Here is a 26,640-nt window from a genome sequence, read left to right as displayed (position 1 = left end):
GGTAGAAAAGGAAAAAAGTTAAAAAGAACATTCTTTGTGAATAAGATGGTTCTCTATGTAGAAAATCGTTAAGTAGTCTACAAATGATTGCATGTGTGAAACACACATTAATTATATTGTTTGAGACCTTCTCAAAGAAGGGCCTGGGAGGTACTCTAGATGATGGGAAAGGCAGGGCAAGATCCTCAAGCAACAGGAAAAAAAAAGTGACATAAACAGAATAAGTATGTGAATGTAATATTTTAAACTGCCATGATAAGCTGATTATGCAATTTCTACCTAGTTAATCAAACAACTTTAAGAAGGGTCAGAAGTAATAAAAGGATTTAGTAAGATGACCAGGTGCACAACCATCATACAGATCAATAACTTAGTGGTTCAACAACAGACTGTGGGGAAATTCTTGGCCTTGTTTCACTCTGGCTCCACTTTTTCCCAGATATATTATGGTTGTCTCCATGTCTCAGTATCTTCTTCTATTAAATCAGGTTAATAATGGCACAATCCTCAATGAGTTGCTTTGAGAATTAAATGTTTTTATACATGTAAGGCACTATGCCTGACATATAGTAAAGTACATTTGAGTGTTAGCTATTTTTTCTTATGTCAGAGCAATAAATAATTCAAAGATGTTATGAACAAAGGTACTCCTTACAATACCTGCAAATATTGTAATATCGCATGATTTAGTCCTAAGTGCTAGAAGTATGTGAGGAAAGTTATAAGATACATGAAGAAAACTGTATTTTATGGAAGGACAAAGTAAAAACTAAACAAATTGGTAACTATATTTTAGATTTCAAGTCTTAACCTTATGAAGGTGCTTTATAAGCATTTAAGTCATGTAAAGTCATCTACAAATTAAGCTATAATTAATCTACAGTTCAGTGCAATCCCAATCAAAATCCCAAAGGGATAATTTATAGGACTTGATACATTGATTCTTAAGTTCACCAAGAAGAGGAAAGAAAGGAGACTTGCCCTACCAAATACATTTATTACAATAATACAGCAATAATTAGTATGAAATTGATTCAGGAATGGAAAAATAATAAAACTAAATAGAGTCTAGAAGCAGAGATAGTATCAATGAGAGCTAGATAATAAAAGTAACATTTAAAATCATTCAGGAAAACTCAATAGAATTTTAACTATCCACTTGAAAAAAAATTAAGTTAAACATCTATCTCACATAATTCACAAAAATTCCAGGTGGGTTGTTCCACAATTTTATGTATGTACATTAAAATATAAAGCATTTTTTATATTTTTGAGATGGAAAAAGCTTTCCTATGCAAGACATAAAATCTAGAAAGCTTAAAGGAAAGATTGAAAGTTTTGACTACTTAATTTTTCAAAACAAATTATGTAATGAGAGATGGATAAATACATTTAAAAAACAAGAAAGACTGTGAAAAATATTTGCAACATATAGGCAAAGAACTACTAATTATTGAAAATAAGGTAATACAATAAAAGTACAGAAAAATTATGAACAGGTAATTCACAAGAAATAAGCCTTCAAATTGCCAATAAGTATGAAAAAAGACTCAACCTCATTGGTCCTTTGGAAAAGCCAAGTTAAAATAACAATTATATTAAATTTCCACTTATTATTTTAACAGTAATTAAAAGAATTGTTAATAGCCACAGGTGACAAGGCTGTGGGCAAATATGCATTTCCATAGGCCGAGAGTAAAGGTATTAATTGGTACTGTTTGAAGATCAATTTGGTAGTATCTACTAATGTTTAAAAATGCATATGCACTTTGAAACAACAACCATACTTCTAGGAATCTATACTACAGAATACTCTAATATGCACACAATAATAGGGCAATATTAAATTGAGATCAAGAACACTCAAAGACATTGTAGTATAAAGACTTTAGGTTCAAATGCTGCTTATGACTCATTAGCTGTGAGATTACGGTCAAGCTGCAAAATCTCTGAGCCTCAATATTCTTATCTGTGAAATGGGAATGATTATGGGACCCAGTTTATAAATTCCTTGGAAAGGAATGATTAAATAATTCTTGGAAAGGGCTTAACATAGGGCATGGCACCTCGTAAGCCTTTAGTAAAAAAAACTTTTCTTCATCTTCTGCAGTACTTTCTAGAACTTGAAATGGTACCTATCATACAACAGGAGCTTCATAAACACTTGATGAAGGAATTTCATATTACTTTTTCTCCTGCAGGTTCATTTTCCCCTGCAATACGATTTCCATGGTGGATGCTGTCATCTCTGATGTGCCACTGAGGCCTCCTTCAAGATGCTATGAGTGCAGTCAGCAGCCAGCATTCCATTGCAGACTCCTTCAGGAATTATCTTAACTGAATAAAGCCACCTGGTTCAAGGACACAACTCCTTCCCAAAGTGGTCCACATTTAAGTGATTTATTGACATGAGGACTTAGCCCATCCTTCTTGTCCTAACTTGGTAGAGTTTTGAGAAGTCATTCTACCTCCAGAACTCCCCACAGGGTCACCTGAGGTTCCAGCTGAGAAAGCATTGCAGCTCAAACTCTCGCTCTCCTAAATCCCGCTTTCTTTTCCCTCCCAGGTGTTGGTCTTAAGAACGCACCCTAACAAATCCCCTAACTGCTAATTTCTTCTGATTGGCTTCTAGAGAAACCCAATCTGTGACAGTCTCTGACACCTGAATCTAATGTAGCACAGGCTCCTCTCTTGTAATAGCCTGTTGTTTTCCCTCATCACAATTTGTGAATAATAGTAATAATAATAATTTTGTATTTATTTAACATCTCCTTAACTAGACTATGAGTTAGCTACAGACTCTGTTTTTAAAATTCTCATATTTTATTATAGAAATTTTAATTAATTTTGACCTTTTAAAGATATTGCATAAAAGTATTTATCACGATTACTAAGCTTTTTTGTGCATCCTTAAATTTTGTGCCTAAGGCAAATGACTCATTCACTTCATCCTGGTCCCAACTCTAGCAGTAAGCACATATTTTTATTATCGTTGGTTTGTTGGTTGGGTGGTTGTGTGTGTGTTTTTTGTTCATTTTTACCCCACCTAAGGCAATGCCTGACATATAGTACTCAATAAACATCTATCAAGTGAATACATAAATAAATAAATTAACTGCAAGTATTTTCATTGCAATGCTGTTTGTGATAGATGAAATGTAACAATAAATGAAAGTTTACATTATGATGTATGCTATATAAAATTTTTCAAAAAATATATACCTAATACATATATATGCATGCTAACATGAGAAAATTTGTAATATATATTGACAAGTTAAAGAGAAAATTTCAGAATAATGTATATAGTTTGATCTCATTCATGGACAAATACATAGAAAGAAAAATAGATGATAGATAATAGAGATAATCTGAATATAGCATATTATATAGCAAATGCTAACAGAAGTTACCTTACGTAAGTGAATAGAATTGTAAGTTTGAGAAAGGATATAAAGGAAAATTTATATTCAGTACTATATATACTTCTGAATTGTCTGAATGTCCAAAGAACCTACACGCATATGTTAGTTTTATAAGGTTTTTAAATAAAGTTTTTCAAAAGTATTTACTAACTCCAGGAAGTCTTCTGTATTGGAATACTGCTGAATACCACTTTGTCATGAGCCTTCTTAGCACAGGGCACTGGCCTCCACTTGTTTGCATGTTGCACCATAAGGCCCAAGTGATTCACATCTATGTGTATTCTGTCTCACCCACCAGATGGAAAAACTCCTTTAAGGCTGAAACTGATAGCACTATTTCTTATGGCTTTCCAATAATATAGTTCAATAGTACTCTACTGTTGTATCTAAGGTTATTTCTGACCACCTTATAAATATGAGGCCATGTCGGTCTTTCTTATGGTATTTGCATATTGCATACAAATCTGTTACTATGAGATTTCTTTTATATGTATGCCTCGTTTTACATGTATGCCTCTTTATATACATGTTAGAAATTATAGTAAGCACTAGGCTGAACCAAAGTTATAAAAAACAATTATGGGCCTGTTTTAGTTAGGGTTCTCTAGAGGGACAGAACTAATAGGATATATGTATACATGAAAGGGAGTTGATTAGGGAGAATTGACTCACACAACCACAAGGCAAAGTCACATGATAGGCCATCTGCAAGCTGGGGAAGAAGGAAGCCAGTAATGGCTCAGTCCAAGACCAAAGTCTCAAAAGCAGGGAAGCCAACAATGTAGCCTTCAGTCTGTGGCCGAAGGCCTGAGAGCCCCCAGCAAACAACTGGTGTAAAATCCAAGAATCCAAAGGCTGAAGAACTTGGAGTCTGACATCCAGGGGTAGGAGGAATGGAAGGGAGCATCCAGCATGGGAGAAAGATGAAAGCCAGAAGATTCAGTGAGCCAGCTTATCCCACCTTTTTCAACTTGGCTTTGTTCTAGTGGTGCTGGTAGCCCATTGGATGGTGCCCACCCACATTGAGGGTGGGTCTTACTCTACCAGTCCACCAACTCAAATGTCAATCTCCTCTGGCAACACCCTCACAGACACATCCAGAAACAATACTTTACCAGCCATCTAGGAATTCTTCAATCAAGTTGACACTAATATTAACCATCACAGAGCCATACCTACATGGTCTGCAGGTTTCCTTCCCATAGGAGTTTCCATGCACCAGTTTTACTTATGGTAAAACTAAAATAGTATCATAGGATAACAACTAAAATAGTATCATAAGATGTCAAACTTTAAGAGAAATGACTACAAAACAACAACCAATTAAGTATGTCATTAATCTCTATTATCTGTAAAACTTTTCAGAAAGTATTGAATCAGACAAAAGAGGCAACAATAACCCATGACAGATTTTTAGTAAAGTGTCTTATACTGTACTGCTGACACAGACATACCCAAGACTGGGAAGAAAAAGAGGTTTAATTGGTCTTACAGTTCCACATGGCTGGGGAGGCCTCAGAATCATGGCGGGAGGTGAAAGGCACTTCTTACATGGCAAGAGCAAGAGAAAATGAGGAAGAAGCAAAAGTAGAAACCCCTGATAAACCCATCAGATCTCACGAGATCCATTTACTATCACAAGAACAGCATGGGAAAGACCGGCCCCCATGATTCAATTACCTCCCCCTGGATACCACCCAGAACATGTGGGAATTCTAGGAGATATAATTCAAGCTGAGATTTGGGTGGGGACACAGCCAAATCATATCATTCTGCCCCCTGGACCCTTCAAATTTCATGTCCTCACATTTCAAAACCAACCATGCTTTCCCAACAGCCCCAAAGTCTTAACTCCTTTCATCATTAACCCAAAAGTCCACAGACCAAATTTTCATCTGAGGCAAGGCAAGTCCCTTCTGCCTATGAGCCTGTAAAACCAAAAGCAAGCTAGTTACTTTTTAGATACAATGGGGGTACAGGTATTGGGTAAATACAGCCATCCCACATGGGAGAAATTGGCCAAAACAAAGGGGTTACAGGGCCCATGCAAGCCCATAATCCAGTGGGGCAGTCAAATTTTAAAGCTCCAAAATGATCTCCTTTGACTGCAGGTCTCACATTCAGGTCACACTTATACACCAGGTTCTCATGGTCTTGGGCAGCTCCACCCCTGTGGCTTCACCGGGTACAGCCTCCCTCCCAGCTGCTTTCACTGGTGTGGGGTGTCTGCAGCTTTCCCAAGCACATGGTGCAAGCTGTCCATGGATCTACCATTCTGAGGTCCAGAGGACAGTGGCCATCTTCTCACAGCTCCACTAGGCAGTGCCCCAGTAGGGACACTGTGTGGGGGCTCAAACCCCACATTTCCCTTCCACACTGCCCTAGCAGAAATTCTCCATGAGGGCCCTGCCCCTGGAGAAAACTTTTGCCTGGCCATCTAGGCATTTTCATACATCTTCTGAAATCTAGTTGGAGGTTCACAAACCTCAATTCTTGACTTCTATGCACCTGCAGGCTCAACACTATGTGGAAACTACCGAGGCTTGGGGCTTCCACTCTCTGAAGCCATAGACCAAGTTCTCCATTGGCCCCTTTCAGCCATGGCTGGAACAGCTGGGACACAGGACACTAAATCCCTAGGTTGCACACAGCATGGGGACCCTGGGTCCAGCCCATGAAACATTTTTTCCTCTTGGGCCTCTGGGCCTGTGATGGGAGGGGCTGTCATGAAGCTCTCTGACATGGCCTGGAGACATTTTCCCTGTGGTCTTGGGGATTGACATTAGGTTCCTTGCTACTTATGTAAATTTCTGCAGCCAGCTTGAATTTCTCTTCAAAAAATGGGTTTTTCTTTTCTACTATATCATCAGGCTGCAACTTTTCTGAACTTTTATGCTTTGTTTCCCTTTTGAAACAGAATGCTTTTAACAGCACCCAAGTCACATTTTGAATGCTTTGCTGCTTAGAAATTTCTACTACCAGATACCCTAAATCATTTCTCTCAAGTTCAAAGTTCCACAAATCTTTAGGGCAAGGGAAAAATGCTGCCAGTCTCTTTGCTAAAACATAACAAGAGTCACCTTTGCTCCAGTTCCCAACAAGTTCCTCATCTTCATCTGAGACCACTTGACCTGGACCTTATTGTCCATATTGCTGTCAGTATTTTAGGCAAAGCCATTCCCATTCAGCAAGTCTCTAGGAAGTTTCAAACTTTCCCACACTTTCCTGTCTTCTTCTGAGGCCTCCAAACTGTTCCAACCTCTGCCTGTTACCCAGTTCCAAAGTTCCTTCCACATTTTCGGGTATCTTTTCAGCAACACCCCACTCTACTGGTACCAATTTCCTGTATTAGTCCATTTTCATGCTGCTGACAAAGACATACCCGAGACTGGGAAGAAAAAAGGTTTAATTGGACTTACAGTTCCACATGGCTGGGGAGGCCTCAGAATCATGGCAGAAGGCAAAATGTACTTCTTACATGGTAGTGGCAAGAGAAAATGAGGAAGAAGCAAAAGCAGAGACCCCTGATAAACCCATCAGCTCTCATGAGACCCATTTATGATCACAAGAACAGATAGGGAAAGACCAGCCCCTATGATTCAGTTACCTGCCCCTGGGTCCCTCCCACAACACATGGGAATTCTGGGAGATACAATTCAAGTTGAGATTTGGGTGAAGACACAGCCAAACCATATCATATACGAGGATTTTTAATTTTTTTTTACTTTTAATTTTTGTGGGTACATAGTACATGTATATATGAGGTACGTGAAATATTTTGATACAGGCATGCAATGTGTAATAATTACATCACAGCAAAGGGGTTATCTATCCCTTCAAGCATTTATCCTTTGTATTACAATCAATCCAATTATTCTCTTTTCGTTGATTTAGAAAATTACAATTAAATTGTTTTGGTTATAGTTACTCTGTTGTGCTACTAAATACTAATCAATATTTATTCTTTCTATTTTTTTAATTTTGTGGATACTTAGGTAGGTGTATATATTTATGGAGTACATGAGATGTTTTGATACAGGCATGCAATGTGAAATAATCACATCATGAAGAATGGGGTATCCATCTCCTCAAGCATTTTGTGCTATCAAATAGTAGGTCCTATTCATTCTTCTTTTTTTTAACTCATTAGCAATCCCCACCTCCCATCTAGCCCTGCACTACCCTTCCCAGCCTCTAGTAACAATCTGTCTATTCTCTGTGTCCATGAATTCAATTGTTTAATTTTCAGGTCCCACAAATAAGTGACAACACATGATATTTGTCTTTCTGTGCCTGGTTTATTTTACCCAATCACCTTTAGTTCAATCCATGTTGGTTGCAAATGACAGGATCTCATTCTTTTTGATGGCTGAGTAGTATTCCACTATATTCTACATTTTCTTTATCCAGTCATCTATTGATATACACTTAGGTTACTCCCATATCTTGGCTATCATGAATAGTACTACAACAAACATGGGAGTGCAGATAGTTCTTCAATATATTGATTTCCCTTCTTTTGAGTATATATCCAGCAATGAGATTGCTGGATTACACAGTAGCCCTATTTTTGGTTTTTTGAGAAACTTCCAAACTGTTCTCTATAGTGGTTGGGATGATTTAAATTGCCACCAACAGTGTACGAGAGTTCCCTTTTCTCCCCATCTTTACCAGCATTTGTTATTTCCTGTCTTTTGGATAAAAGCCATTTTAATGGGCTTTTATCATCTCTGGGGTGGGATATCTCATTGCAGTTTTGATTTCCATTTCTATAATGATTAATGATATTGAGCACCTTTTTATATGCCTGTTTGTCATTTGTATGTCTTCTTTTGAGACATGTCTATTCAAATATTTTGCCCATTTTTAATTGAATTTTTTTTCTATAGAGTTGTTTGAGCTTCTTTTATATTCCAGTTATTAGTCTCTTCTCAGATGGGTTATTTGCAAATATTGTCTCCCATTTTCTGGGATGTCTTTTCATTTTGTTGTTTTCTCTGCTGTGCAAAAGATTTTTAACTTGATGTGATTAAATTTGTCCGTTTTTGCTTTCGTTGTCTGTGTTTGTGAGATAATACTCAAGAAATTTTGCCTGGACCAATGATCTGGAGAGTTTCTCCAAAGCTTTCTTGTAGTGGCTTTACAGTTTGATGTCTTAGAATTAAGTCTTTAATTCATCTTGATTTGATTTTTGTATGTGGTAAGAGATAGGGGTCAAGTTTCATTCTTCTGCATATGGATATCCAGTTTTCCTAACCAAATTTATTGAAGAGACTGTCCTTTCTCCCATGTATGTTCTTGGCAACTTTGTTGAAAGTGAATTCACTGTAGGTGTATGGATTTGTTTCTGGTTTCTCTATTCTGCTCCATTGGTCTGTGTCTCACTTTTATGCCACACCATGAAGAATGGGGTATCCATCTCCTCAAGCATTTTGTGCTATCAAATAGCAGGTCTTATTCATTCTTTTTTTTAAAACATTAGCAATCCCCACCTCCCATCTAGCCCTGCACTACCCTTCCCAGGCTCTAGTAACAATCCTTCTACTCTGTGTCCATGCTGTTTTGGTTAATGTAGCTCTATATAGTACAATTAGAAGTCAGGAAATGTGATTCTTCAGTTTTGTTCTTTTTGCTCAGGATAGCTTTGCTTATTCTGGGTCTTTTGTGGTTCCATATAAATTCCAGGATTTTTTTTTCTATTCTGTGAAGAATGTCATTGGTATTTTTATAGGGATTGCATTGAATCTGTAGATTACTTTGGGTAGTATGAAGATTTTAACAATATTAATTATTCCAATTCATGAACATGGAATATCTTTCCCTTTATTTGTATTCTCTTCAATTTCTTTCATCAGTGCTTTTATAGTTTTCATTGCAGAGATCTTTCACTTCTTAGGTTAAGTTAATTCCTAGGTATTTAAGTTTATGTGTGGCTATCGTAAATGAGATTACATTTTTAATTTCTTTTTCAGATTGTTCACTGTTGGCATATAGAAATGCTGATTTTTGTGTGTTGATCTTCTATCCCACAATTTGTCCATTTCCTCTAGATTTTCCAAATTATTGGTATATCATTCCTCACAGCAGCCACTAATAATTCTTTGACTTTCTGTGGTATCAGTTGTAATTTCTCCTTTTTCATTTCTGATTTCTTTGGGTCTATTCCCCTTTTTATTTTTATAGTCTGGATAAAGGTTTGTCAATTTTATGTTTTCAAAAAAACAAACTTTTTGTTGCTCTTTTGTATTGTTTTCTTCAATTCAAATTCATTTATTTATGCTCTGATCTTTATTATTTATTCTAATTTGGGGTTCAGTTTGTTCTTGCTTTTCTAGTTCTTTAAGATGCATCATTAGGTTACTTATTTGAAGTTTTTCTTCTTTTTTGATGTAGACACATAGCTATAAATTTCCCTGTTAGTACTGCTTTTGCTGTGTCTCATAGGTTTTGGTATGTGTCTCATAGGTTATGGTATCACTTGTATCAAGAAATTTTTCCATTTCCTGCTTAATTTCTTCATCAACTCACTGGTCATTCAGGAGCATTTTTGTTTAATTTCCACATTTTTGTATATTTTCCAAAATCCCTCTGTTGTTGATTTCTAGTTTTATTCCATTGTTATCAGAGAAGATGCTTGATATTATTTCAATTTTTTTGAATTGTTTCAGACTTGTTTTGTGACCTAACATATGCTCTATCCTTGAGAGTAAGCCATGTGCTAAAGAGAAGAATGTGTTCTATAGGCTTTGGATAAAATGTAATGTAAATAACTATTAGGTCCATTTGTTCTATAGCACAGATTAAATTCGATGTTTCTTTGTTGATTTTCTGTCTGGGAGATCTCTCCAATACTGAAAGTGGGGTGTTGAAGTTTCAGCTATTATTGTCTTGAAGTCTATCTCTCTCTTTAGCTCTAACAGTATTAGTATTTCCTTCATATATTTGTGTGCTGCAGTGTTGGGTACATATATATTTAAAATTATTATGACTTGTTGTTGGATTGACCCCTTTATCATTATATAATGACCTTTGTATTTTCTTACAGTTTTTCTCTTGAAATCTATTTTGTCTAATATAAGTATCATTACTCCTGCTCTGTTTGGGTTCCTTTTGCCATGGAATATCTTTTCCATTCTTTTACTTTCAGTATATCTGTATCTTGATAGGTGAAGTGTGTTTCTTTTAGGCAACAGATTATTGAGACTTGTATTTTTAATCCATTCATCCACTCTAATACTTTGATTAAAGAGTTTAGTCCATTTACATTCAATATTATTATTGGTAAGTAGGGACATACTTCTGCAATTTTGTTGTTTGTTTTCTGGTTGTTTTATGATTTTCTCTTCCTTCTTTCCTCTTTTCCTGTCTTCCTTTTAGTGAAGGTGATTTTCTCTGTTGGTATGATTTAATTTCTTGCTTTTTGTCTTTTGTGTATCCATGTTGTTCAATTTGAAGTTACCATGAGGCTTGCAAATACTATCTTATAACTCATTATTTTAAACTGATGACAACTTAACACTGATTACATAAACAATTAAAACTCTACACTTTAACTTTGTCCACCTGCTTTATAATCTTTTTTTCTCTTTATGTCTTATCGTACTGTGTCTTGAAAAGTTGTAGTTATTTTTTATTGGTTCATCATGTAGTCTTTCTACTTAAGAATAGTTTACACACCACAATTATACTGCTACAATATTCTATATTTTTCTGTATATTTATTATTACTAGTGAGTTTTGTTCCTTTGGATTCTTCCTGTTCATTAACATCCTTTTCTTTCAGGTTGAAGAGCTCTCTTTAGCATTTCTTGTAGGACAGGTCTGGTGTTGATTAACTCCCTCAGCTTTTGTCTTGGAAGATCATTATTTCTGCTCTGTGATTGAAGGATATTTTCACCAGATATGCTATTCTAGGGTAGAAGGTTTTTTTTCCTTGAGCACTTTAAATATGTCATGCTACTGTCTCCTGGCCTGTAAAGTTCCCACTGAAAAGTCTGCTTCCTGATGTATTGGAGTTCTATTTTATATTATTTGGTTTTTTTTCTTTCTGCTTTTAGGATCCTCTTTTTATCCTTGACCATTAGGAGTTTGATTACTAGATGCCTTGAGATGGTCTACTTTGGGTTAAATCTGCCTGGTGTTCTATAACCTTCTTGTACATGAATGTTTATATCTGTCTTTAAGTTTGGAAAGTTCTCTGATACTATCCCTTGAAATAAAGTTTCTATCCCTATCTCTCTCTCTCTACCTCCTATTTAGGGCCAAAAACTTAGATTTGCCCTTTTGAGGTTATTTTCTAGATCCTATAGGTATGCTTCATTCTCTTTTTTCTTTTGTCTCCTCAAACTGTGTATTTTCAAATGGTACGTCTTCAAGCTAATTCTTTCTTCTGCTTGATCAATTCTGCTATTGGGTGACTCTGATGCATTCTTCAGTATGTCAACTGCATTTTTCAACTCTAGAATTTCTGCTTGATTCTTTTCAATTATTCAAATCTGTTATACTTATCTGATAGAATTCTGAATTCCTTCTTTTTATCTCTAATTTTTTTGTTTCCTCAAAATAGCTATTTGGAATTCTCTGTCTGAAAAGCCACATATCTCTATTTCTCTAGAATTGATCCCTGGTACTTTATTTAGTTCATTTGGTGAGGTGATGTTTTCCTGGATGATCTTTATGTTTGTAGATGTTCGTCAGTGTCCGGGCATTGAAGAGTTAGGTATTTATTGTAGTCTTCATAGTCTGGGCTCTTTGTGCCTTTTTTTTTTTTTTTTGAGAAGGCTTTCTAAGTATTCCAAAGGACTGCACCACAAGCCCAGTATCACTGTGGTTTTTACAGAGTCATAGAGGTACCACCTTTGTGGTCTTGGATAAGATCTAGAAGAATTCTCTGGCTTACCAGGTAGAAACTTTTGTTCTTTTCCCTTACTTTCTCCTAAACAAATGGAGTCCTTCTCTCTCTCTGTGCTGAGCCACCCAGAACTTGAGGTGTGGTGATGCAAACACCCCTGTGGCCACTGCCACTGGGACTATGCTGGGTCAAATCTGAAGTCAGCACAGCACTGGGTCTTGTCCAAGGCCCAACGTAACAACTATCTGGCTACCATCAATGTTCACTCAAGGCCCTAGAGCTCTATAATCAGCAGGTCATGAAGAGAGCCATGTTTGTGTCCTTTTCTTCAGGGTGTCAAGTTCCCCCAGGCTGCAGACAGATCCAGAGGTGCTGTCTGGGAGCCAGGGATTGGAATAAAAAACCCTGAGAAATTTGCTGGATATTCTATTCTACTGTGACTATACTGACACTCAAATCACAATATAAAGTCCCTCCCACACTTCACTCCCTTTTCCACAAGCAGAGGAGCCTCTCCCTGTGGGCACAACCACCCCCATCCCATGGTAGGGGAGTTCTTCTAGGCCACCACCAACATTCACTTAAAGCCCAAGGGCTCTTCAGTCAGTTTGTGGTGAGTGCTGCCAGGCCTGGGACTCATGTTTCAGGGCAGCGGGGTCCTCTCTGGCCCAGAGCAGGTGTCTAGAATGCTGTCCAAGAGCCTTGGCCTGGACTCAGGGAACCCAAGGGCCTGCTTGCTGCTCTATCCTACTGTAGCCAAGCTGGTACCTAAGGTGTAACAAATTTCCCTTTACTTTTTCCTCTGCTTTTCTCTAACAGATGTCTTTCACTGTAGCCACCACAGCTGAGAATGTGCTGGATTACTATAGTCAGTATATCTCAGAACCCAGAGTCCACCATATACTACCTGGGCATCGCTGACGGTTATTCAAGGCCCAAGGGCCCTTTATTCAGCAGGTGATGAATTCTGCTAGGATGGGGCCCTTCCCTGCAAGGCAACAGGTTCCCTTTTGGCCCAGGGTGTGTCTAGAAATGTCATCCAGGAGCTAGGGCCTGGAATGAGGACCTCACAACTCTGTCCAGTGCCCTATCCTATTGTGGCCAAGATGAAGATAAAGTCCTTTTTACTCATTGCTCTCTTCTTCTTAAGTGGAAGGAAGAAGATACTTTTATTCCTGTGAGCTTCACTGCCAGCTGTTGTGGGAGGGATGGTACAAGCTCTCCTTTAGCTGCCCAACCGGTACCTCCCTAAGTCACATGCAACCCTAGTCCTCTTGGCCCAGCTCAACACTAACAGTTGCCTAGAAATTGCAGTCCTTGTGTCCTAGACTGCTTTTGAAGATTTAGGACCCCAGAGCACTTTTGGGCTGCAACGGCAAGGCTTGCCAAGAAGCTCAAGTTTCAGTTGATGGGATGGGCAATTCCTTTCTGGCTAGGTCAGGTCCAAATGCTCCCTCCGTGCACAGACACTAGCTGAGCCCAGCACATCTTTGATCTCCGCTATGACAGAGCAGCAATGAGTTCAATGGAAAGTCCCCCAGTCGCTGCACTCTCCCTCCCCCAATGCATAGACCCTCCATGCTGCATGACCATTGCTGGGGGATGAGAAAGGGATAGTATTGGTAATCTGAGACTGTCTCTTCTCTCCCACCCTCCTCAATGCCTCTTTCCATTATATGAAGTTAAAACCAGGTGCTGTGATTGTTCACCTGATGTTTGGTTCTTGAGACAGTGCTTTTCTGTGTATTCAGTTGTTAAAATTTGATGTTCCTGCAGAAGGTATGAACAGTGTAGGTTCTTATTCCCTCCTCCTTATACAGTGGTTTTATCTTTCTTCTTCTAATTCCTGATTCTGGAGATGGTTCAACATGCTCTTACAGATCCTGGAATTCCCAGGGGAGTGGATGGCTAGATGCTGATGGGCATGGCTGTGAAGACTTGGAGAAGACAAAATTAAATGATTTCCCAAGAACCAAGGTCATTGAGGTTTACCTTTATGTTTCTCTTAGTAAATGTCCTGCAGTTTCTACCTGCCTTAGATTACATTACAACATCGTTCTTGAAAGTTGACTTATGTTTGTGTACAGCCTAAAGTGAATAGCGTAGATCTAAACGTGAGTTTAAATCTCTGAATGCAGAGATATTCAATATAAGTCATTCTTTTTTATATTTCCTGTTGACAACACATTAAATTTGGAGACCAATTGCCTTTAAAATTTCATTGTTCCCATGTTTGCATTCAGATTTAGAATCTAACATTCTTATCTGCAGGTTGCAAGATTGTTTAGATTCTAAACTTTCTGTTGGAGGATGGCGAAGAAGAGTATATTTTAAAAAGTTAATGGGGAGATTTTTTTAAACTTGGCATCTGAAAGTTATAAATTTTAAAACTTCATTTTAGCTTCCAGTTAAAACTAATTATCTTTATTTAATGCTCCAATTAAAAATGAATGTGATGCAACTGCAAATGTTAAGATTAGCACAGACACCTAGGAGGAAAAAAATAGTCGTAATTCTCTGGTTTATGTTGAAGTAAACATGCTTCAAATTCTTTTTTCTTTTAAATAAAGTCACTCAGTGTTTACCACTTATTTGTTATCCATCAGCACTTACTATTTCTCAACCAAAATTTTCTTGTGCATTTTATGCTACTTTCCTGCACATCAATGATAGTGCAGATAAATTAACATAATCATAAAAGCATACAGAAAACAGCATCTAACATGTCATTGAATAGGCAAGGCCCAGTTTTACTTGGAACCCCTTATAATCAATGTCAGCTCAGAGAAATGCTGATTCATTTTCATAAGAGTCAGTGCATAATTATAATCATAATCTGGAAAGACAGAAAAATCATACCGGAAGTAAGTGCCAGATTTAGCTCACACTGTTGGAAGTCACACTTTTATCCTCAAATACAAAGGTTGAAAAGGTCATGTTTTGGATAAATTCTGTCTTATAGGAGAATATTCATGTGTCTTAATTCTAGTTTAGGATTGAGAGTTGTTCTAAATTTTTCTTCTTTTCCCTAGAAAATTCAAGATAACAATTGAGATATTGAAGCTCTCCACCGACTGGGAAAATAATAAGTTCAACAAATAAATTTATAAATAATATAGCCCAGAAAATTTTCCTAAAAATTTCTTCCTCCCTCCTTACAGATGCTTAACTTAAATGCCGAGGAGTATGGAGCTACTTCTTTCATTTCACCGGAAACTAATTGTAAATGCAAAATAATGTGCTTCTTGAACTGCAGCTCTACCTTTCCATTAACAGAATTGGCTCTGGAAACATGGAGTAACAAAGAGTGAGTGAGGGCTTTGGCATCAGAAGAACATCAGGGTTTTGCTTTGTCTCTTCCCATTCTTCAGCCAATTATTTACCTTTTTTGAACCTCAGTTCCATCATCTATAAAATGGTCAAAAGAATTGTCTACACAGTAATGCACGTAACACAATGACATGGTACATAAGGTTGCTCAGAGGGTAACTTTTTCCTATTGTTTCCCTTTTGTATGATTGTATCTTTTCACAGCATGGCCTATTTTCTTTATAGCAAGGGTACTAGCAGCATCTGCCATGCTGGGAACATTTCGCAAGTATTCAGCAGCATCCTGGATTACTAAAGACACAAACTAGGACTCTGAATTATCAAAAAGGTGAACAAAATCATGCAGTTAGTGATGACTCAAGTCCTTGGGAGTGAATTAACATTTACCTGTTCTAACTAAATGTCTCATTGGGTAAATTGTTGGCAGATGTTGAAAGAAAAAAAGTGCTATTAAACAAATATGATTTTATCAAATGAGCTAAGCTCTGTGATTTTTACTTTATGTTTTTGCAGAAATAAACATATCTATCACATCACTGAATTTATGCTAGGCTTCTTAATGTTCTATTTTAGAGTTGTTTTTTCAAGTGTTCCTTTTTTTTTTTTTTTTTTTTTTTTTTTTTTACAAAATCCTGATCTAGGCTTGCTATTAAGAATAAAATACCAAAATGACATTTTAAAAAATATTGAAACTCTCCATCTATTGGGAATATAATAAATACCATCAATAAATTCATAAATAATACAACCTAGAAAACATTTCTATAAATTTCTTCCTCTCCGCATTCCCACTGAACCGGCAACTTATGTCCCTGAGACATTTGAAAGGGTGACCAGAATATTAAAAATGAAAGTATAGCAAGGTAAGCAAAAAGGAGACAACTGATTCCTCTGGGAAAAAAAGGTCAGCACTTACCAAAATATGTATCCCCATGAACACACAGAAAACCAAACCACTACAGCATTCTTGACTTCATAAATACCAAAAGAAAAGGAAAGAGAGCATGTGTTAACCACTCACACCCCCTCAGTAAAAGCGGTTTGGCATATGAAAGATAAGCTATTGCCAAAGTAGCAAAAAAAGACTTTTTCAGACCCTACACCCAAAGTCTATCTGACACAAGGGGCCACAGCATGACACTAAAAATGATGTGCTTCCTGCCTAGGAAGTGATAGAGATGGCTGTGCCTGACTGAGTGCAACAGTAGTGTAACGGCAGGCTCTGAAGGCTGCTTTATTTGGTAATTGTTTGGGAATAGGTCTCTATACTAGCTACATAATTTCTCACAGGGATGCTATATCATCTAAGGGCTTCAATTCTATTCACCTGGAAAATGTAATCTACAATGAGGGGAAGAAAAGTGTACAACAGCATGACCATGTCGTCTCTACAAGGCGAAAATGCCTGCAGTAAAGAACGACACACTGATTTAAGCGCTGCTGTCAACATTTGCTTCCTGTGGGCTCCAAGGACCAATACACTCTTGCAGGGAAGCAAATTTGGGTCTTATAGACAGACAAAGCTCCTAGAACTGATTATTCAGTCAAGTCCCTAGGAACTCTTAACACGTTTCATATTTTTCAATTTGAAAGAATGTACTACTTATCTAGAAACCTTTCTCCCAGAAATATAATTCATCAACAAAAATATCACATCAGCAAAAAAAAAAAAAGGAGAATTAAATGTCTTCCTATTTACTGTTACCTTTTGAGTGTCCTGCACATTGATGTATGTCTAATATCTAGCTGCCTGTCTAAAAATAATCATTACTCGGTAGTACCATTCTCACCCGTCACAGTGAATGACTCAGTAAAATGTTGCTGAGTAGGGATCTCAAACGCTACCAGTCCTGATAAACAGCACCACAACAAGGTTCATCGGAGGAAGTGTGTATTTAGAGAATTAATCTAAGACAAATGCACGAAGAGAGACAGACCGACAAATCCAAATTGTTCAGACAGATCTTAGCTCTGGTGACAAGTTATGATATATTAATAAATTTTCAATTTTCATCATGTCATTGGATATTATCACTTGGAAATTACCATTCATTTTAATGTTATAAATTTTCCTGACATTTTTAGCCAATGACTCAGACCAGGATAGAGCTGGAAGCCTCAAATACATTGTCACTCTTTAGAACTGACATTTATGCCTACCCTACCAACTTCTATAAACATTCAAACTTTTGAGGCAGATAAAAACAAACAAAAATGAAAAACCACCTGTACAAATTGGAATGAAAGGAAGCTGATTAATCATAGGCTGCTAGTGTGGGTCACACAAAAGTTGGTGTAGCCCACCTGAAAGATTCAGGAGACTAAAGCAAGGTTCCACTTCATTTCACTTCACAGTGTCTGCTCTTTTTCGGCTCCAGGCACTGTTCTAGGCCCATGGATAGAAAGGTGGACAACACCAAATTCTTACCCTCAGCAACCTCTCAGTTTATTAACAGAGAAAAGATAAAACACAAATCTTTACTTTACATAATCATAATAAGAACATTTAAGAGGGTCATCTGAGGAGTTAAGAAGGGAGGAGGGAAACCTGATTCTTCCTTCAGAGGATACTGGAGGGATATGAAGAGTTAAGCAAGTCTCAAACACAGAGGAGCTCACACTTCATCATGGCATGTGATGAGGGAAGGTTCTTGCCTCAGAAGATTGTTGAGGGGATCAAATAATGTCATTTGCTGCAATGAGTGCGGCAAATTACTCACGACTTAAAATCTGAACATTATTTGTGTCATAATTATATTGCCTTGGTAGAAGATAGGTGCTCAGGGCTCTTCATGCTCAGTTCACCCTCTTCCCATTGGGTGGCCCCTCTAATGGGTACATCAGTGGCTGCAGCAGCAGCTAGACCTGCACAGTGAGGTGCCTCTTTTTATGCTACAATGTACATGAAGGGATGTATATCCATGTGTACCTAGAGGAAACGTAGCATTTAAACTAGTATGCTGTGGCTCCCCATAAGATGCTGATTTCTCAGACATCATGGCAGTGATCTCATTGAGTGGAAATGTTTGATTAAAGCAAGTCTTTCCAACTCGATTATTTTTGTTTAAGGTATTTATGCCAAAACTTTCTTTATGGGTTCTCCTCAATGGACTGCGTTATATGGACCCATCACTGCTTTTTGTTTCTCCCTGTGATTTTATACCACTCAAAGAAGCCCTTAGCAAGTTCCAAGTAATAGAGTGTGAACTCAAAAACCCTTTGATTTTAGAACTGAATGAAGTCCTAGAGGACAGTGTCTATAGGCGATTTCATATAGGATTGTGACTATTGCCATGCAGCAGACTCCTCACCCCACAGTTCCCTCCCCAACTGCGAATCACTTCCATTCAAGACAACCTCTGTAACTATATTCCACAGAAATAGGGGGTGGAGATAAAAGTCACTTAACATGTTCAACAATGGTATTTCATCCCTTATTCTCTCCCTTTCAGACCTGGATATTACCACATAATATTTGTTTTTAAATAACTATGTAATAGAGCAGTCCCCAACTTTTTGGCACCAGGGACTGATTTCATGGAAGACATTTTTTCCACAGACAGGGGTAGGAGGAGGATGGTTTCAGAATGAAACTATTCCACCTCAGATCATTAGACATTAGACTCTCATAAGGAATATGCAACCTAGATGCCTCACATGCACAGTTCACAATAGGGTTTGTACTCCTATGATAATCTAATGCCACTGCTGATCTGACAGGAGGCAGAACTCAGGCAGTAATGCTTAAGTCATCCACCACTCACCTCCTGCTGTGCCGCTCAGTTCCTAACAGGCCGCAGACTGGAACAAGTCTGTGGCCTGGAGGTTGGGGACCCTCGATGAAATGGATTCCATAATATCTATTACTTACCTGAAACAATTTTTCCTTTTTGCTAGAACACATGGATTCATGTGGCTGTTGTTCTTGTATGAGGCATTCTAAGGTATCCGTGACCTTTCAGAGACATGGGCTGTCTCTTGGAAAGAAGAGAAAATAACACTGAACACTGTTGGCATGTCTTGATTAAAGTCCCTTTGTTTAGAAATCATGCTTATGTTCTGGTGTACACCAGAAACACCACTCACATTTTCATTAATTCACCAATAAATTTAAATAGCTACTATGTGCCAGGAACTGTCCTAGATGGTTGGCATACATCAGTGAGCAAAATAGACCAAGACTCCTGCCATCATAGATCTCACATTTTAGCAAAATCATACTGGGTTAAGACAGAGTGATATTATAGACAGAGAAAATGATGAACTAGTTGACAAATAGTGTTAGCTGTTCATCCATTTGGAATACAATAAAATTAGATTCCTACCTCACACTAGACATAAAAATTAATAACCAGTAGACATTTTCATAATTCAAAAAAAATTTCTGGAAACTTAATGTAGGAAAGAATTTTTTAAACAGGACACAAACCAAAATCCATATTGTTATAGTTGACTATATAATAGTTAAAAGCTGCTGCAAACAACAATCAAACCACAGATTGTGAGAGGGCATACAACCGGGAAAGAATTTTGTATCCAAGAAGCATAAAGCATTCCTAGAAACTAATAGGAAACAAAGATAAAAAGATCAATTCCTTCAATGGGCAAAAAATATGAGAACTAATTCATAGAAGAGAAAATTTGGCTAGTAGATAAACTTATGAAAAAATGTTCAACTCTTAAAGTTATAAGGAAAGTGCAAATTAAAACAGCAATGAGATACAATTTTACACCCATTAAGTTGGCAAACATCTTAAAGTCAGACAATACCAAGTGTTAATGAAGATGTGGAATAATAGGACTTCTCATATACCACCTGGGAGAGAGAAGATTGGTACAGATATCTTATAGAGCAATTAGGTTATAACAAGTAAACTTAAAGATGTTGAGCTTACACTCTATTCCTCTGGAGAAACTTGCATGCATACACAAGCAGACCTGCATAATAATGCTTCTCACAGCACTATGCAAGAGCAAAAACCGGGAAACAAATTAAAGGCTTATTAACAGGGGACTAGATGTATCACAGAATATTCAGCAATGGAAAACTCTGACTGTTAAAATTTATAAATTGGGGTCACATTAACATGGAAAGTCCTCAGAAACATAATGTTGTAAGAAAACATGAGTTGTAGAAAGACACATACAGTACAGTAATGGTTTTCAAAATCTGCAAAAAATACACCAATGAGGGAGTAGAGATTCGTACCAAAAGTACTTTTAAAAACCATTAAAATAAAAGACATCAAATTCAAATCCATGATAGTGGTTATTTCTGTATGGGGGACAGGGGAATAGGGCTGGGGAGGAATATCCAACTGTCAAAAGACAAAATTATAACAAATTTAGTTTAAGGATTTAATTGGCTTTTATTTGCAATTCCAGAATCGAGCAACACTCTATCTATAAAATAGAATGAATGGTCCAATGAGCCAAGCAGAGGTTGTCTTTATAGGCAGAAAAAAGGCTGAAGCAAGCAGAATCAAAGAATAAAAAGTAGATTGGTTGTTTTGAAGTTACTTTCCTAATAGGGTTAAAACAGGAGACTTCCTTATTATGCTGACTCAGGTGGAATGGAATCTCCAGCTGTCTGGAAAACTGGCCTGTTTAAAGTTCAGTTGGATTATGTGGTACATAGCATAAGTGACTCCACTATGGTTTGGCATAGTCTGCTGGGGCCTAGTACAGGAGGCTAGTCCAAAACAATAGCCTCTCATTAACTTTATTTAACACAGAAATCCTAAACTCTTACTGTAATGATTTGAGATTTAAAAAAAAAAAATCTGAAGTGAATATGTAAAATCTTAAGATTTAACAAATCTGATTGGTAGATATGTAGATGCCCACAATGTTGGCGTCTATACTTTCCCACAAACGTAAAATGTTTATAACACTATTGATTTTTAAATAAAATAAAATAAGATGAAATTTGTTTCATTGTACCTGTAATAAGGCAAATAGAATTTGAGAACATGGGTTCATACTACCTACTCTGAAGAAAGTAATTTTAAAAATCAGGCCATGTTCTATTTTCCACTTGCTCCTGCCCCCACTCCCAGAGTAGACCATTCACTGGCTAGCCCTGCAGTTAGTGGCAGCTGGCTGCTGCCTGCATGAAAAACCCCTTTGCCATTGACCCCGCGCGCCACTGCCCACAGACTGTTTGAACCTGTGGAGAATCTATTTTCAGGAAGGAGTGGGAAGAACAGGAAATCATCCTCTAATACTTGGTCTTGCAATCTATAGGGAAGAAACTGACACAATTCCTTGGCCATTCTCTATGTTTCATTTTCTTTGTAATTCCCATTTTGTTGCATTAAAAAAAAAGAATCAAGGTATGACCTTTCCCAGAGAGAACAGACATTGCCAATAGAAACACAAAGTACTAATAGTAAATCATTGCTTACCCTTCTTCAAACCTATCTTAAAGTTTTTTAAATACTGGCTTCATTTATTTGTTTTAATTTCCATAGCTAATAGGTTCATGTATCATCTTGTCTTAGGCACTGCACACCACTTCCTTTGTGAAATGACATCACCCTTATAAAGGCAAGCAATTTAGTATCATCTTTATTTTCCACATTATACTCATCTCCCTAGTGAGGTAGAGAAGAGAAGCATCCAGATTATATAAAAATCCATAGCCAATAAAACCTAAGGACTTTTATATTGTTTGGATGTTTGTCTCCTTCAAATCTCATGTTGAAATGTGATTTTCAATGTTGGAGTTAGGGTCTGGTGGGAGGTGATTTGATCATGGTGGTGGGTGCCTCGAGAATGGTTTAGCACCATCCCCTTGATAAGTGAGTTCTCACTCAGTTCATGCGAGATCTAGTTGTTTAAAAGTGTATGGCACCTGCCCCCTTGCTCTGTTGCTCCTGCACTTGCCATGTGACATTCTGGCTCCCTCTTTGCCTTCTGCCATGACTAGAATCTTCCTGAGGCCCTCACCAGAAGCTGAGCAGATGACAGCACCACACTTCCTGTATGGACTGCAGAACTGTAGGCCAATTAAACCTCTTTTCTTTATAAATTACTCAGCCTCATGTATTTCTTTACAGCAACACACAAAAAAAGGCCTACTGCAGGTTTAAATACAAAGTTTTGTCTTATTACATTATTATATATCATATTTTTCAAAGATGGTTTTTAAAGCACTAAGATTTTTTGAACAGCTTTATATGTTTAACTGGTATCAATGGATACTTTTTTTATAGTTAGACTTCTCCACGTTTTACTTTTTTCTTTTTATGTTTAATCAGCAAGGACTGTGCTTCCCAAACTTTAATGCGTATATTAATCACCTGGAGATCTTGGGGTGGGGCTTGAGATTCTGCATTGCTAACAAGCTCCCAGGTGATCCTGATGCATTACCTTTGAGCAGCAAGAAGCTCAAGTACATTTTTCAAGGATGGGTAAATGGTAAATTGCCCAAGTCTTTGCATATTTGAGAGCGTCTTTCTATTGTCTATACATATGAATAACACCTTCACTGGGAACAGAATACTTGAAGCATAGACTTTCTCCCTCAGATCTCCTTGGTTAGATGCTTTATTATCTTCCAGCATTCTGCGTTGCAGGGAATATTGAGGATTACTTTCTACGAGCCCTTTAGAATATAAGACCAATTATTTTTTCTGCCTGGAGGCTTGAAGGAGGGTTTTTTTAGTCATATAAATTCAAAATTTTGTCAGAATATGTCTAGATATATTTCTACTTTCACTTAATTTGGTCACAAACTTAATTTTTAATTTGAAATTAATAACTTTTTTCAAACTTATAAAAATCTTTCTATTATGAATATGTTGAAAGGACTAAAGAAAACCAGTGTATAAACAATTATAGGATACAAAGTAGCAAATATGTGAGATAAACAACTCAAAACATCTAATGTACAACATAAGGACTATAGTTAATAGTAGTGATTATATTTAAGATTAAAGCTGCTTTTGCCATGGGGGGAAGAATTGGTAACTATATGAAATGACACATATGTTAATCTGTCCCACTGTAGTAACCATTTACTATATGTATCTTGTAGCATCATGTTGTGTACCTTAAATATGCAAAATAAAATTTGTTTTAAAAAATAAAGCCAGAAAGTGAGAAGACAAGCCATAAACTGAGATAAAATGTTTGCGAAAAACATATCTGATAAAGGACTATTGTGCCAAATATACAAAAGTACTTCTAAAACTCAACAACAAAATGAACAACTAGACTGAAAAACATCCACATAGCTGAACAGATATCTCTCCAAAGAAGATACACTGATGTCAAATAATCATATGCAGAGACTTGACATTATACCTCATCAGGGAATTACAAATCAAAGCTGCACTGAGATACCACTATAAATCATTAAATGGTGAAAATCCAAAATACTGACAACACTAAGTGCTAACAAGGATGTGGAACAACAGAAATCTTCATTCATTGCTGACAGAAATGCAAATGGTACAACGAGTTTGGCAGTTCCTACAAACTAAACAGATTCTTAATGTAGAAGCTAGCCATCGCATTCCTTGATATTTATCCAAGTTATTTGAAAACATTTATCTATATAAAAACCTGCACCCAGATGTTTGTGACAGCTTTATTCATAATTGCCAAAACTCAGAAGCAACCAAGATATCCTTCAGTAGGTGGATGGTTAAATAAACTACAATATATTTATAGGCAACAAAATATCAAACAACATTAAAGAGAAGTTAGCTGTCAAGCCATGATGAGACATGAAGGAACCTGTATTAGTCCATTCTCACACTGCTAATAAAGACATACCCAAGACTGGGTAATTTATTTCAAAAAAAAAAAGAGGCTTAATAGACTCACAGTTTTGCAGGGCTGGGAACGCCTCAAGAAACTTATAATCATGGTGGAAGGGGAAGCAAACACGTCCTTCTTCACACGGCGGCAACAAAGAGAAGTGCAGAGTGAAGTGAGGGAAAAGCCCTTATAAAACCATCTGATCTCATGAGAACTCACTATCACAAAAATGGCGTGGAGGTAACTGCCTCCATTATTCAATTACCTCCAACTAGGTCCTTCCCACAACACCTGGGGATTATGGGCACTACAGTTCAAGTTGAGATTTGGATGAAGACACAGCCAAACCATATCAGAACCTTAATTGCATGTAACTAAGTGAAATCCTCACAACACGTGGGGATTATGGGAACTACAGTTCAAGATGAGATTTGGGTGAGGACACAGTCAAAGCATATCAAAACATTAATTGCATACAAGTAAGTGAAAGAAGCTAATCTGAAAATAATTATATCTGTTTGGCTCCAACTTTATGGCATTCTGGAAATGGCAAACCTATGGAGATACTGAAAGAATCAGTTGTTTCCAGTTTCCTAGCAGGTGAGAGGAATAAATCAGAGCAGAGAGGATTTTTATGGCAGTGAAGTTATTCTGTATGATACTGTAATAGTGAGTACATGTCATCATACATTTGTCAAAACCTGTATAATGTACAACACTATGAGTGAATCCAAACTAACTATGAGTGATATTTGTGTGTCAATGTTGGTTCATTAGTTACAAAAAATGTAATCACTCTGATGTGAGATGTTGATGGTAGAGGAGGTTGTGTGTGGGGAGGATTGTATATGGGAACTCTCTGTACTTTCTGTTAAATTGTGTTATGAACCTAAAACTGGTCTAAAAAATAAGATCTATATATTCAAAAATTAAAGGAAAGAATGACAACAATTCTCACATAATGACAATAATGTCTCACAGAATAGAAAATATCAATAGAGAATTAGAAATTATAAGAGGAACACAGAAATTCTGGAGTTGAAAAGTACAGTATCTCAAATAAAAAATGTATCAGAGGGACTCAACAGCAGATTTAAGCTGGCAGAAGACAGAATCAGCAAACTTTAAGATATGTCAGTTGAGGTAATCCAGTCTGAGAAGCAGAAAGAATAATGAAGAAAAATAAATAGAGCCTCAGAGATCTTTGGGAAGCCATCAAGCATACCAACATATGTGTAATAGAAATCTCAGATGGAACAGAAAGAGAGAAAGGGATAGAAAGAGTATGGGAAGAAATAATGGCTGAAAACATTAATCTACAACCCAAGAAGCTCAGTAAACTCCAAGTAGAATAAATTCAAGGATATCCACACCTAGACACAGCATAATTAAACTCTTAAAGACAAAGAAAAAGAAAAAAATTTTGAAATCAGCAAGAGAAAAATGACCCATAATATACAAGGGATTATCAATAAAATTAACAGCTGATTCCTCAAGAGAAACTAGAGGCCTCAAGAGAGTGAGTTGACAAAATCAACACACTGAAAGAAAAAGATAGTCAGCCAAGTATTCTATACGCAGAAAAATTATCCTTCAAAAATAAAGAAGAAATTAAGATATTTTCAAATAAACAAAATTGAGAGAATTCATCACTATCAGGCCCAGTCTTCAAGAAACACTAAGGGATTCCTTCAAGCTAAATGAAAGGACACAGGAGTACACCTTGAGTTCACACAAAGAAACAAAGGACACTGATAAAGTTAATTACATAGGTAAATACAAGACAGTACAAATACATTTTTATAATTTGTTCTTCTATCTGATTTACAGGTCAACTGTATAAAGCAATTATTATAAAACTATAGGTGATTACAGTATATAAACATGTAGTCTGATAATAATCACACAAAGAAGTGGGGAGAAAATGAAGTTATACTAAAACAAAGTTTTGTGTACTATTGAAATTAAGTTGGTATTAATGCAAACTAGACTATTTTTAGTTAAGACATTAATTTTAATTCCCAGGACAATCACTAAGAAAACAACTCAAAAACTATAGTAAAAGAAATAACAAGAGAATTTTTCCCTAGAATCGTTCATACCCAGAGTCTCACCCATACCTGATTAAGATAATTTAGAAGATGAGACTTGTAACTTTGAGTGGATGACATTTAGATGGGGCTGATGCTATGAGTTGAGGCTTTGAGGGATGTTGGAAGGAGCTCTATGTATTTTGCATGTGAGATGTTACGTGAATATTGGGAA

The sequence above is a fragment of the Pongo pygmaeus genome, chromosome 4 (assembly GCF_028885625.2).
Source record: "Pongo pygmaeus isolate AG05252 chromosome 4, NHGRI_mPonPyg2-v2.0_pri, whole genome shotgun sequence".
Classification (NCBI taxonomy): domain Eukaryota; kingdom Metazoa; phylum Chordata; class Mammalia; order Primates; family Hominidae; genus Pongo; species Pongo pygmaeus.
The sequence above is the reverse complement of the archived record's forward strand: the minus strand, read 5'-3'. Positions refer to the sequence as shown.